The sequence below is a fragment of the Solanum pennellii genome, chromosome 11 (assembly GCF_001406875.1).
Source record: "Solanum pennellii chromosome 11, SPENNV200".
Classification (NCBI taxonomy): domain Eukaryota; kingdom Viridiplantae; phylum Streptophyta; class Magnoliopsida; order Solanales; family Solanaceae; genus Solanum; species Solanum pennellii.
In genome coordinates, this window is record NC_028647.1 from 11,228,791 (window position 1) to 11,243,069 (window position 14,279).

General features: G+C 35.0%; 1 long non-coding RNA gene across 2 annotated transcripts; it reads right to left on the bottom strand.

The window, feature by feature from the left end:
- Positions 1 to 11,204: 11,204 nt before the first annotated feature.
- LOC114074693 lies at positions 11,205 to 13,682 on the bottom strand. Of its 2 annotated transcripts, none has more exons than XR_003575039.1 (2): positions 13,533 to 13,682; positions 11,205 to 11,584 (listed from the first exon to the last, which is right to left on the bottom strand). It is a non-coding gene; the product is annotated as an uncharacterized LOC114074693 (long non-coding RNA). The 2 variants fall into 2 exon arrangements; XR_003575038.1 differs by having other exon boundaries at positions 11,205 to 11,589.
- Between the last annotated feature and the right edge of the window lie 597 nt (positions 13,683 to 14,279).

The following is a 14,279-nucleotide window of genomic DNA, read 5'->3' on the forward strand; positions in this document are numbered from 1 at the left end:
CCCCACCCCCCTAAAAAATTAATTTTGTTTTTTTTGAAAATATTATCAACTTTAAATTTTTATTTTTTCACTCTTTCCCCCGCCCCCCCCACCACCACCACCACAGAAAAAAAAATAATTTTGATTTTAAAAAATATTTTCAATTTCATAAATTATTTTTTATTCTAGTAAAAATAAAAGGTGTCTCTCAAAAACATTTTTGATTCATAAATCAAACACTAAAATCCTTTCTGAAAAATATTTTCTACTCACCAACCAAACATGAGAAAATAAGTTCAAAATCTACATGTTTTCATAAAAATATTTTCTAGGAAAACATTTTCCATGGAAAATATTTTCCTCCATACCAAACACACCCGTAGTGTTAGATACTTTTCAGACAGTGGATAAGGAAGATAGGGAAAAAGAATATGCGGGCAGTAAGGTGAGGAATATAGAAGGAGGATCAAAAGAGATGGAGCGTCAGGGCAGTTCAAATATCGATGAAGACGGAGTCGATGAGTTGCAAGACCTTATTGAGAAGGAAAAACGACGTCGAAGAGATACAGAGGAGGATGGAGAGGTAATTGAGAATATTGATACAATAGCAAGAGATGGTGATCTCTCGCCAAGACAAATAATTAATTTGAATAATGGAGTTGAAAAAAACATATCTTCCTCTTCAAGTTAAAACAAAGAGCAATAAGGATAATTTTGGGGAAGTTTCTCAATGATTAGGAAAGCTCTATTTTGGAATATCAGGTCGGTTAGGTCTCAAAAGGCCTTCGATAGACTCATAGATATAAATAGGAGACATAATTACAAATATATAGCTCTACTGGAACCTTTTCAAGGACCACATGAGTTAGAACAATATAAAGGGAGATTGGGATTTCAAAATGCTTATTGTAATTATGCAACCAAGATATAGATATTTTGGGATGATGATTGGACATGGGAGGTGGTAAGAGATAACATTCAGCAAGAAATAATCAGATTCCATGACTAGTAGGTGGGGATTTTGATGTTATTTTAATTGAAGAGGAGAAGCGAGGGGGAAGAGAATTTACGTCCTATGAGGCGATCGATTTCAATCAGTGTATTAATAAACGTGCATTATCAGTGGTTAAATCTTCTTGGAGTAAATTCATCAGGTCGAAAGGAAGAATAGCGGGAAAATGTATTTTAATAAAGTTAGATAGAGTGTTCTGTAATCAAGAATTTGAGTAGATTCTTCCTACTAGCAAAGTGCATCATTTAATACGACAAAGATATATCATGTGCCTTTGTATTTTATTTGTAATTTCGAGGAGGAGTATATAATTCGACCGGTTAAGTTTCTTAATTTTTGTACGAAAACATTCAAAATTTAGGAAAGCGATAGAGGAGAATTGTAAGGTGGATTTTAAAGGTTCACCGTTTTTGGGATTTCAAGCAAAGATCAAGAAGATTAAGAAGGCTTTGTCGCTTTGGAGTAAAGAGACATTTGGGTACATATTTAATCAAGTGCAGACGCTGGAGTAGGAAATAAGAATAAAAGAGATGCAATTGGAGATTAATCCTTCACCTAGAAATAGACAGGAACTAACAAGAACAAAAAGACTTGAGAAAATATAGATACATGGAGGAGGAATTTTAAAGACAGAAATCAGGGATGAGATGGTTTAAGGATGGAGATGGAAATAAAAAAAATTTCACAATTATGTGAAAGAACGGAGGAAGAGATTATTCATCTCTGAAATAGATATGACTCAAGAGGGTAATGTGACTGGTAATGAGATTATAGGAGCGGAGGCAGTGTTACTTTTTTAAGACCAATTTAAGAAAACAATTACAAGTGATGATGATAGCATGCTTGATTTGATCCTGATAATTATCATTCCGGAGCAAAATGAAGAGAGGGAATATTTCCTATTAAGGATGAGGTGAAAGAGGTGGTTTTTGCATTAAATGGGGATAGCACAAGTGGTCCAGATGGTTTTTCAGGGGAATTTTTTCAGAGCTGCTGGGAAATAGCTGGAGAGGATATTACAGGAATGGTGCGAGCTTTCTTTTGGGGGCATCAACTACCTAGATTTATCACTCACACAGATGTTGTGTTGCTGCCAAAAAAGGAGAAGACCAAAAATTTTTCTGACTTGAGACCAGTAAATCTAAGTACCCTTGTTAACAAAGTTATTTCGAGACTACTCCATCAAAGAATAACAAAATTACTACCAAGTCTCATATCTAGATATCAACTTGGTTTTGCGAAGGGTAGGAGTATAACAGAGAATGTGTTGTTAGCTCAGGAGATATTCAGGGACATAAATATAAGAAAGAATTTTCAGAATGTGGTGGTGAAGCTTGACATGGCTAAAACATATAATAGAGTGTCGTGATTTTATTTGACCAAAGTGTTGAGAAGATTAGGTTTTTCAAAATTGATTATTGACACGGTATGGATGCTGATTTTTAATAATTAGTATTCAATTTTGGTGAACAGACCACCATATGGTTTCTTTCACTCTTCAAGAGAACTGAAACAAGGAAATCCTCTATTCACAACTTTTTTTGTCATTGTGGCGGAGGTCTTAGTGAGGGGATTAAATAAACTCCATGAAGATAAGGAGTTTAAAGGATATGGTATGCCTAAATGAAGCCCTCTCATAAACCATTTATCTTATGCCGATGATACCATACCTTTCTGTTCAGGGAAAAGGGGTCTATTAAGAAGATGATGGGAATTCTAAAAAGGATTATGAGAATATATCAGGTCAAATGATCAATCTCAATAAGAGCTTTATTTACCTTCATTATAATACACTCTGATAGTCGCAATGCGATTAAGAAGAATTACAGGGATCAGATAAAGAAACTTTCCCTTCATTTATCTGGGGTACCCGGTGTTCTATGGTAGAAAAGAAATGTGTACTATGAGGAATTATTGATGAACTTACAAAAGAGAATATTATCCTAGCAAAATAAGTGGTTATCATACGGGGGGAGTAATTCTCATTACAAGTGTATTAGAATCTATGCCATTGTACCTTCTTTCAGCAATGAACCCGACAAAAAGAATCATGAATAATTTACATCAGATGTTTGCCAGCTTTTTCTGGAGTAAAGCATGAGGAACTAGAGGAAAACATTGGGTAGCTTGGGAAGATTTATGTTATCCAAAGGAAGAAGGGGGAATAGGAGTGAGATCATTATATGATGTATCAAAGGCACTGTACACTAAACTACGGTGGAATTTCAAAACCTCTACTTCTCTATGGGGTACTTATATGTGGACAAGTATTGTAAAAAATAACATCCGGTATTAGCCATGAGTACATGAGTTTCTCATGCATGGAAGAAAATGGTGGAGGTAAGGGAAGAAGTAGAACATAATATTTGGTGGAAACTCAAACCTGGAGAAATAAGTTTTTGGTTTGATAACTGGACATACCAAGTAGCTTTATATTTTATAGAGGACTATGGTGGAGAGGAAGAAGAGAGAGAGGTGAAAAGATTCATTACAAATGGAGAATGGGATGTTCAAAAGCTGAGACAAATAGTACCGGAAGAGATGATATTATACACCACGAGATGTGTTACCCCTCGTCTATCGGAGGAGGGGGATAAATCTTGGTGGATGGAAAGTACAAGTGGGGAATTCACAATCAAATCAGCATTTGATATGTTGCGATGTAGAAGGGAGAAGGATTAATAGGGGACGAATATGTAGGACAAACAGATTCCTTTTAACCTTAGTTTTTTACTATAGAGAATTTGAAAGGGAAGGATTGCCACGGAGGAAAATCTTAAAAGGATGGGGGTTACTAAACATCGAGATGCTATCGTTGTGAAGAGTTTGAGGAGGAAACTACACAACATTTGTTTCTAACAGCTCCCATAGCTCAAAAGCTATGGAAGCAGTTTGCTTCATATGTAGGTATTCAACAATATGGGTGTCATGACCGAGCTACCCCCGAGACGCGGACACGGAACCTAGGACCACAAGTGATCCCAAGCTAACCCTGTTGACATGATCATGAGCATACTAAAGAATATAAATTGTTGCGGAAACTAAATCATACTTTAAACTCAAAAGATGGGGAATACCGATATTCTATAACTGAGATATTTGAAAACAATGAGTTTAATAAGAAATATTAACTCAATACTAAGCTTAAACTAACTATGTCTGAAAATAGCCTCTAAACTGGACTAGAAATATTGGGATAAGCCCCAGCTAAGTCTAGCAAAAACTGAAAGTAAAAGACTAAATACTGAAAAGAAACTCATGACTATTGTCCTCGGAGAATGAGGACTCACCACTGAATCTACTGAACTGAAGATCGAAAAATCGATCTATATGTGATCTGGATGCTGAGAACCTGAACCTACATCACGAGAATATGTAGCGCACGTATGCGTCAGTGCTTGAAAGGTGCTGAGCATGTAGGATAGAATAAAGCTGAAACAAAACATAACTGAACAAGCGCAAAAACAAGTATAGTAATATGAACATGATATACTGAATTATGAGCTAACTAAATGCAATGACCAATTTATAACATGCTGAAATTGAATGCTCGATATACTGATAAATGGCCAATGCAAGACAGTCTAATTGAACTATGGGAGCTACTAATAACCGATAATAAAACCACATAAGCTAAATGTGGAGTCCGATGTATACACCCCATCGAGAGGACCAAATATACCCTGGCAGAGGTATAAAGGCATGCTGGCATAATCACTAAACTGATTGCCCACAGAGGGGACTTACAACCTATTTCAGTAGTAGTTCTGGGACTAATTAGGTACGCTGAACCTTAGTCCAACTCGATATTATGCTACTTCCATTGATTAATGTAGTTAATTGATTATGACTGAGTTTCTGTAAATACTGGATATCTCAAAACTAAAAATGCAAACTGAAAATGCAACAATTAATCTGGTAATTATGCATTTATAATTGAGGCATGTATATCTGAAGTAACAGAAATATCTGACCTTGCATGTGTAATTCAAGAACTAAAGAAATACATAGCTAGGGTTCTGAAATTCTTGCGTTAAACTGAATAATAACATGGAAATCTTATTTGGAACATATAACTAATTAATTCATGAAGTTCTGGTGAAGTTCTATAAACCCTAGGTCTAATTATAATATGTGAATCAATAATCTGACTGAAAACTAGGGATCTAATGGGTGAAAGGAACCCACTAGTGAAATCCCACATACCTGGTGATGAAATTCATGAAAAAACACTTAGGTTTCGGGGTTGGAACTGCTGGAAACTTGTTGCATTCTTGAACTAGGGTTCTTGAGCTTTTTCTCCTCTCTTGCTTCTAATTTTCTAACTTTTGATTTATGATTTTGACTTAGGTAAGTTCTTGTTATGTTTCTAGGCTTAAACTGACTAAAATATGATGATTTAGGGTCAAAACGACGTATCTTAGAGTTTAAACAAAGTGGGAAAAGACTAAAAGACCCCTGGGTAAGTTGTTGTCGGACCAAACGACGACCAGAGGACGACCAAACGACGACCATGGTCCGTAGGTTTGGTCTGTTCGATAGGCGTTTACTAAAATGGGCATAAAGTTTTACTCAGAGGTCTGATTTTAGCAAGGTCGGTGGCTATGAAAAGTTAATTCAATTATCTATCTGTGGGTAGGTCAGAGGACACCTAATTCATTTTATACTAAGAGTTATGACCATTTGAAGTTGACCCAACTGCACTTCCCCCTTAACTGTCTGAAAATTCCAACCTACGGACCATGGGTCTACCTACGGACAATGATGGTCATCTGTGGCTCTTGTCAGAGAGTGGATGAATGGGTTCTCAATTGACGATCATAGACTACGGACCGTAGTCTCACCTACGGACCCTTGGTCCGTCCGTCGACCAAGACTTAACCAATTTTCCTGGGCTGAGATTTTTGGGAGTTTCTGACCCCATCGACGGATGTGCAGGACGGACTGTGGGTCAGGCTACGGTCCGTCGATTCCACAATTGGTTGCGCGTGCAAATTTTTCTAAAGAGCTGATTTTTGGTCTGTTTTGGATACGGGGTGTTACAATGGGTGTTTGAAACAAATGATAACAGGATGGTGGGAAGCTAACACTTTTATCAAACTGAAATTCATTTTTCAAACAATACCAAGCATTATACTATGGGAATTTGCGGAAAAGGAGAAATGCAAGAAGACATGGATTAGATATAAATTTTTATAAGTTGAAGAGTCAGTGTGTAAACACTATACAACTGATAAACATGAAATATCCATGGATATATAAAAGTTCCTAAAAATTGGGGAAAGATGGTCAAAATACTTAAGGAGTACAAACCCAGATTGCATTACTGTGCGGTGGAACTGGAGGAAACCTCATAATGGTATAATAAAATTCAACACTGATGGAGCTAGTAGAGGGAATCCTGGAGAAAGTGCCTATGCATTTTGCTTAAGGACCGATAAAGGAGATATTGTATATGCGGAGGCGGGGCAATTGGGAAATAGAACTGTTGACACCCAATTTTGACCCTCCCCGGTAGGAATTAATTCACGAACTTTTTAATTTCCAAACAATTTAGAATATTAGTTTTATAAAATTCAAATACTTTCCAAAGTCATTTTAAGTAATGTTAGTCGATTTTTATAATTTGTAATTAGTAAATATATTTTTCATATAGTTTATAGATATAATTGGTATATTTTCGTAAATATTTGAAAATAATCTCAAAAGGATTTTAATTTTAGTAAGTATTTTATTAGATTAGTTTAGTTTAAATTATAGTTATATTTTTGAATCACTAGTTTAAAACTAAATTACGGGAAATGCAAGGGGCGTTAGCGGTCTTTTTTGCCTCGCCTGCTACTGGGAAGAGAGAGCCGCTGTCATTCTTCGCTTCGTTCGGCGTTGTATTATTGTAAGTTCTCTGTTCCAAACATTTCCTGAAAGTAGACGACAAGTTTTAAATCTTAATGCAGGCAAGGCATATCTCGTTGAATCATGAAACTTTATGTCAGCCAGGGGACCCTGATCATAAATGGGTTGTTTGTCCCGGTGAAAGGGACGCTCTCCTTTTAATCGCTCTGACGCATATGTTGAATAGTTGTTTTATGCGTTCATCTATCTTTATTTTATTTTTTGTTAAGATTAATAAGCTCGTTGATTGATTATACTAATTCGTCTTATCTATATTTTAACTGAATTCTTTAGTAAAATTCAATTTGACTAAATCGGTAATTCATTTGGCTGTATAAAAGGATCAAATTTTTGGGCCCTTACAAAACATTTTTGGAAAAATTACATAAATTAATACATTTTAAAAAATAATTACTGATTTTAGCGATACTTTTTGTTTATTACCATTTATAGCAATACTGTGATAAATCTGTAATATGTATTAAAAGTGAATTATTTATGCAATATATTTGAATTATAATTGTTTTTGAAATATATTGTATTTGTGTGGTAAAAAATGGTCACATTGTATTATAAGTGTATTAAAATGTGTGATAAATGTATTATCCATCATTAAAACTTGTATTATATGTGAATAATAAATTGTTCTTTGTAATATGTATTAAATTTGTATTATAAATGAATTAAAAGCGATCAAGTGAAAAAAAAATATTGTTGCTATAAATGGTAAATATTTTATTATTATAGCACATTTATGTAAGTTTCCCAACATTTTTTAGCAACCCATCCAATCCTCCAAATAGGCCCACTTCAATTCCTTTAGCAAAAGAAACCCATTCTTTTCCTAATTTTCAGCCAAGCCCAATAACAAGTAGCCCACTTGTTCCCTCGACCCGACCCAATCCCAATTCAATACCCCAAAGACCAGTCCAAGACCCTGTACGCGTTCTTTCTTCTTCTCCAGAAATTCCATTGACCCAGATCGCTAAAACAAAGGAGAAAATCGCGACTCGAGTCCAGCAACTCTTGTTGTGTCGTCTTCTACCTCTCTCCTTTATCCTCTCCGTACGGGAATAGTCTAGGTGTCGAAATCTCGTCGCCTGTTCGTCCTTGGTTTCTAATCCAATGGCCAGCCTTTCAATACCGTTGAGGATGGTACCAATTTCAGCTATTGGCAACCTTATCTCAAAGAAATTCAAAGTTCGAATTGATCCTGTTTTCCCTCTCAAAATCTGCCTGTTTTCCCCCTCGGCTCAGAACCAATTTCTTCTATATAAACTCTCATATACTCTCTATTGAAAGGGGGATCTTCCATCTGATAAGACTTACCTCAAATGTCTTCAAAAGTCTAAGGACAAGAGTTCAAACAAATATAATTTTCAATTTTTTGAATTCATCGAATCCTTGTATAGTCGAAGTTCGTGATGGATGTTGCTTCGTGGTCAAGCTTGTCGTCCCAGAACGCTGCTCCAAGATAGGTGATACTTCTCCCCTCATTCACGTCTTATTTTGATTCTGAGTACTATGTGATGAGCATTCTATTGGTTTCTCTGGCTTCATCCTTATTTTCTGCTTTATTTCGACTTCTATACTCGTCTTTGAAAGTCTGTTTGGCTAGAATTTCTAACTGATCATTGTGTCATTCATTTCATTGTCTTAGTTAAATGTACAAATCCAAATTTATAAATGCTTAAAACTTCGCTTTCGTTTTGTTTCGCATCATGTGATCGTCTTTGCCGTAATTGTCATGCCTGATATGTCTCAACTTTGTCTTAGTTCTAGTTGGAAAATGCTTGTGTGTAAACTTCCATTTTGATCATATTTTACCTCTAGATCAGTGTTAGTTCACATTCATATGACTCTTTCGTCTTCAGGTCATTTTGTAGTATGATATCATTAGACTCGTTTAGTGTTTGGTGATTAGATGTTCTCGTAACTCATACATTCATCCTAGATAGTCTAATGTTTTGCCATGAATTCGAAGAGTTTGTTGCTAACTAATATATCTTCGTACGATTGATCATTGTTCTGTTGCATTTGCTTAAATTTGTTCCATGCCTTCTTAATTTGAAATGGTCTAATATATATCTATTCAACAAGGTATTAGTTTAGCATGAGAGTTCTTTAGGTAGTGTCTATGTTTGTCCCCTCTTACATCATCTAGTTGATAGTACTTGTTTGGGTTCACTGTGTTTTTATTTTCGGATCTCCTATCGTGTTTATGTACCGGTTTTTGTGTCCACTATTATGAGAAGCATGCTTTTTGCTCCGTCTGCTCTCTGTTAATCATGTCGTTAATATGTACTTGGTCTTGTGATACCTTCTCTACCTAATTTTGGTCTGAGTATAAGGGGGTTCATAAAGGAAAATTGTTACCAATTTTTTTTGCTATCTAGGAAAGGATTTCAAATAGGTGCATTTGAGATAAATGTTTAATAGGAATATTTAGTTGATGACTTAATTGCTCACTGTTTTCTTATTAAATGTCTTCATTTGGAACTTTTATTTTGCTCTTAAGGAAAATGTCTATCATGGTTTTGATTTTTAGAAATTATTGCATGTTTGGTCAACCGTGCCATGACTGCCATGTTGTCTATACATACATATGTGCCTTATTTGGGAATCTCTTTGCTTTGGTTTTGCAAGTGTTTGAATAATTTTTAGCTTATCCTTGTATGTTTTCTCTCGTTAATTTGTTTATTTTGTTCCATGTCATTTTCCTCTAGCTAATGTTTTGCCTTTCTTTTATGGTATTGACCGAGTCCCTCGGGATTCCTCGTTTCCTCTTGCATCCGTTAATCGAGCCGTGAAAGCTCAATTTTTCCCTGTCGATTCAGTCATCTCGGCAACTTTAGGAGATAGCTGTATAGGTTGAAGACAGCAGTATATTGCTGGAAATCAATTTTCCAGCCCCAAAAAAACCTAAAACACATTGATATACCAGCTATATACACGGGTATACAGTTGGAATATACCAAAAACACGTGCAAAAACGTGAAATGCGGATCAGAAAATACGGCATACAAAATTTGATAAAATACAGGTTTTGGAAGTTTCAAAATAGGCTGGATACACGTCAATATACAGCGGCACATTTTTTTTCAAGAGAGATGGGGCCAAAGCCCATTTGAGTTCCATGCAGGATTTTGTGAGAAAATGGGCCAAAGCCCAAAAGAGAAAAGCAGAAAAATGGGCCAAAGTCCAAGTTTAACGACTTCCTTTCTCTCTATATTTTTACTATATTGATTGACTAATGTTATTGAATTTCAGTTTTAATTTAATTAATTACCAGCTATAACTATTTCTCTTTTACTTTATATGTCCAAAAGTTTATATATATATATATATATATGTATACTATCTTTTAATTAGTCTTATTTTATCTAACACTTGAATATATTCCCTTAGGGATGATCTCCTCTAGTTACTTCACCTTAGCAAATGATTAGAGAAAGAAAATAAATAGATAAAATTAATTAGATAATAGTAAGTAAATAATAAATTTCCTTTAATTAATTAAAATGCGAAAAATAAATTATTTTAAAAGGTCATTTAGTCAAATTATTTTAGCGGGCATTTCGAGGGCCTAACACCTTCTTAAAATGTAAATTTGAATTTCAAATCATTTTCAATTGATTTTTATCTGTTTTAAATATTTTGAAAATAATTATAAGTTTTTCTCGATATTTACTAAAAGAATCAAGTGGCGACTCTGTTAATTCAGAAATTGATTTGTCTTAACCCATAAGATTAATTGATTTTTCGAAACTTAATTATTTTTTACTATTATATATATTTTTCAAGTAAAACAAGAACGAACATGGAGACAGAAATATTATCGGTGTTTAAAGCGCTAAGGCATTGCAAAAGATATAATTTCAGCAATTACAGCATTACAAATATAATTCGAGGTGATTAGAATGTACCATGTCAGCAAACAGAGGAAATACTGGAAATAATTAGCTGGAAATAATTAGCTCTACAGAGGCAAAGGTTAACATGTGTTTCTAGAAGCTAATAAACTAACAGGACAAATTGGTAAATGAAATGTCAATACAAATACATGCCTTTCCAACAGTTATCAGTGGAATATAGAGGAATTGTGAAAGCAGAAATTCCATTACTACAGATTAAAACAAGGAAGATAACAGTACAAGCAGCACATCAGGGGAGGGATCAAAGAGATTAACAAGTAACACAGTTAAGCTGTGTACATCAAATATTTCCACTATACAGGCATATAATATAACTGTGACGAAAACAATAGTCCTAGCTATGTCAAATTACAAAAAGTTCCACCAGCAAAAACAAAGTCTGTCAATTCAGATACGAAGAGGTTGTCTTGGAATCTCTATGTCCCAAGTTGTCATGCGGCGTACTCGAGCTCTCGGAGGTCTTGTACAAACCTCTTAGAATTCATTCATTGCACATATATGGAAAGTAGTGCGGAATTAAAACTTTTCACAATAATAATCAAACTCTTTTATAGAAATATAAGAAAGAACTAAGTCATCTTAGCACTTATAACATGATAGGGCACAACCGTTACATCAATTTGAAAAGAAACTATAGTCTATTACAAAGTCTTTGAAAAAGGAAAACTAAAACATAATCCACGTCCTCGAACATATGAGGACATAGCAATCTTCAGAGAATGATATTTCCCAAGCTTCAACTTCTAAGAGAATCCTCACTTGTCACCTACACTTTTAGAAATAGAGAAACATATGGAATCAGCACATTGAATGCACTAAGTATGGTGAACATGTAAGAAAACCATGCAAAAACGGACATTTGCTTTAAGATATACTTTTCATGCTCTTTTGATAGAAACCTCATAAAACAAGTATAAGAACCACCTTTAAGCCAATACTCATATATAAGACATAATCAAGTAACCCACAAAATACAACCATAATCACTTAGAATCCATATAAACAATTAGACCTCCTACCAAAGGTTATCCTAAGACCCACTAAGTAAGATATGAAGCGGACGCCCATATAACCCCTTCATACACACCTAAGTGATCCTCAAGACTTCCTAAAGTAAGAGTATTCCTTTTTCATCATTTAGACTCTCCACCTAAGTTACTCTAGGATTCACCTAAGTAAGACATGAAGAGACCGCACATACACCCTCTTCAAGCCCACCTAAGCAATCCTCAAAACTACCCTAGATAAGAACTTTTCTATTCAACATGCTTTAAGTAAGTCAACATTATTCATTAATCTATTTAAGAGACAATTAAAAAATTAGAGGACTTCACATAATGGTCTTGGAAGACTTGGGGAACTCATCCTAACACCTTCAAGGCCTACTCGTGTCATGTGTTGATAGCATCTCATTCCACTACCTACATGTTGTAGAACCTATCCAATACTAGAATGCACATCCCATATGATGAGATTAGGAATTAACTGACATAGACCATACTAGCTTGATATGAAATTCGATGTCATAAGGACCCCACACCGTGGAAGGTGTTCTACTTGTCAAAGGTAAAACTAGGACTTATCCCATGTTGGCACATGGTTAGGGATATCAAGGGCTTATTTGTATACTAGTCTCATTCTCAAGTAGATCTACTACCACGAGCATATCCTCTCGGTGCTTTGTCTTTATTCTCATAGAGTAATTCATTCCCTAGGTGTATTAGAGAAGGTACCATTACTAAGTCCTATCAACTCATAATACTCTTTTCAAGGATGGCTCATTCTTAAGCTCTTTTTCATATTCAAGGTTTCATATTAGTCTTCTCATAGAAGGGTACCTACTTTAGGTCTACCGATCCTAAGACTTCATTCTTTCATTCATTCATACACATATATGATAGAGGTGCCTAAGCCTACCAAGTCAAGAATTCATAATCTATAAGCTTTCATGTATCAAGAAGAGGGACCTAAGTCTACAAAATCAAGACATAACATCATCATACCATCATTCAGAGGGATCATACTTTCACTTCACACATGCACATACACAATATCATCCTTCACATTTTTCATCTATACAATCTATAAAATGATATTCACATAATAATGCCGACAAGGCCATGTTCATAACATTTATAACAATTAAACATCGCCACTATAAGTGGACCATACCAATCAACAATAATTCAATATCAATTCTATAGTATACAAAGGAATTAGGTCAACTCACCACCTTGCAATAGCCATCATCACTATTCCTTATTCTTTACAATCAATTCACACAATAGGAGATTCTTACCAATAATAATATACACAAGACTAAGCCAACAATCCATCCATATCAATGATCGAATAATACTCAATATAGACATTCAACATTATAATACAAGCTATGAACAATTCTACGATAATCAATGCATAATTCAATAGCCCACAACAATCTACACATGAATTCAATAAGATTAAGTCATGATCATTTCACCCACTTTAGAGCCAAAATTAGTAATTCAAAGAATACATGGGTTCATGGAATTTTTTTATCATTAAACCATCAATTAACATTGAATACTCCATAAATCATCAATTAAAATCTTTTTATGCAAGAACCCATTCTTAGAATGCGAAATGGGGTTTTGGGGTTTTTGAGATCTTTCGAAAAACCTTTGAAATTGGCTTCTTGAATTAGAGAAGAATCAAGGATGAAATCACCATACCTTAATTGAAGAAATCCCACGAAATTAGGCTTGAAAACTTGGAGAAATTGATCTTCTTCCTTGGAGCTTGAAGTTCATCAATGGAGGATTTAACTAGAGAAAATTTTTGAGAGAATGGAGAGCTTATAAATTTTTAGATTCTAATTGAGGGTTGGGGTTTTTGACTTGGGTAAGGTGTATGATGACCTAAATCCATATATAATACACCCCCAAAACACCCAAAACACCCCTACATTAATTGGACCTTTTTAAACAAGTCAAACTTAACTTTAATTTTCGGAATCATCATCGACGAACAAGTCCGCGTCACGGAGCTGTTCTCACCAGATTTTTCAAAATAATTTTTGGGACAGTAAAGTCCGTGAAATTTCCGCGATGTGGACTAAAAATTTGGACTAATGTGAACCAAGTCTGCGACGCAGACTGGTTTCTCCAAGGAACTAGTCCTACTGCCTTGGGTAGCTTACTGGCCCAAGGTCGGGTCCTCCTAAAGAACCCCTAGGGCGGTCCTTGGGGAGTCGTAACTGGACGTTTTGATCCTAAACGTTTACCTCTAGATGTTAGGGTCATCCCCCACTGATTTTAGACTCCAAACAACACCCAAAAACACATACAACATACAAGGATACTAGCACACACTCAAGACTAGTTTCCGAATGTCTTGGTCGTCCTTTGACGTTTTGACTTCCAAACTCTACAAACTGACTTCTAAAGCTAATATTCATTATTTAATATCTTATTAACTCA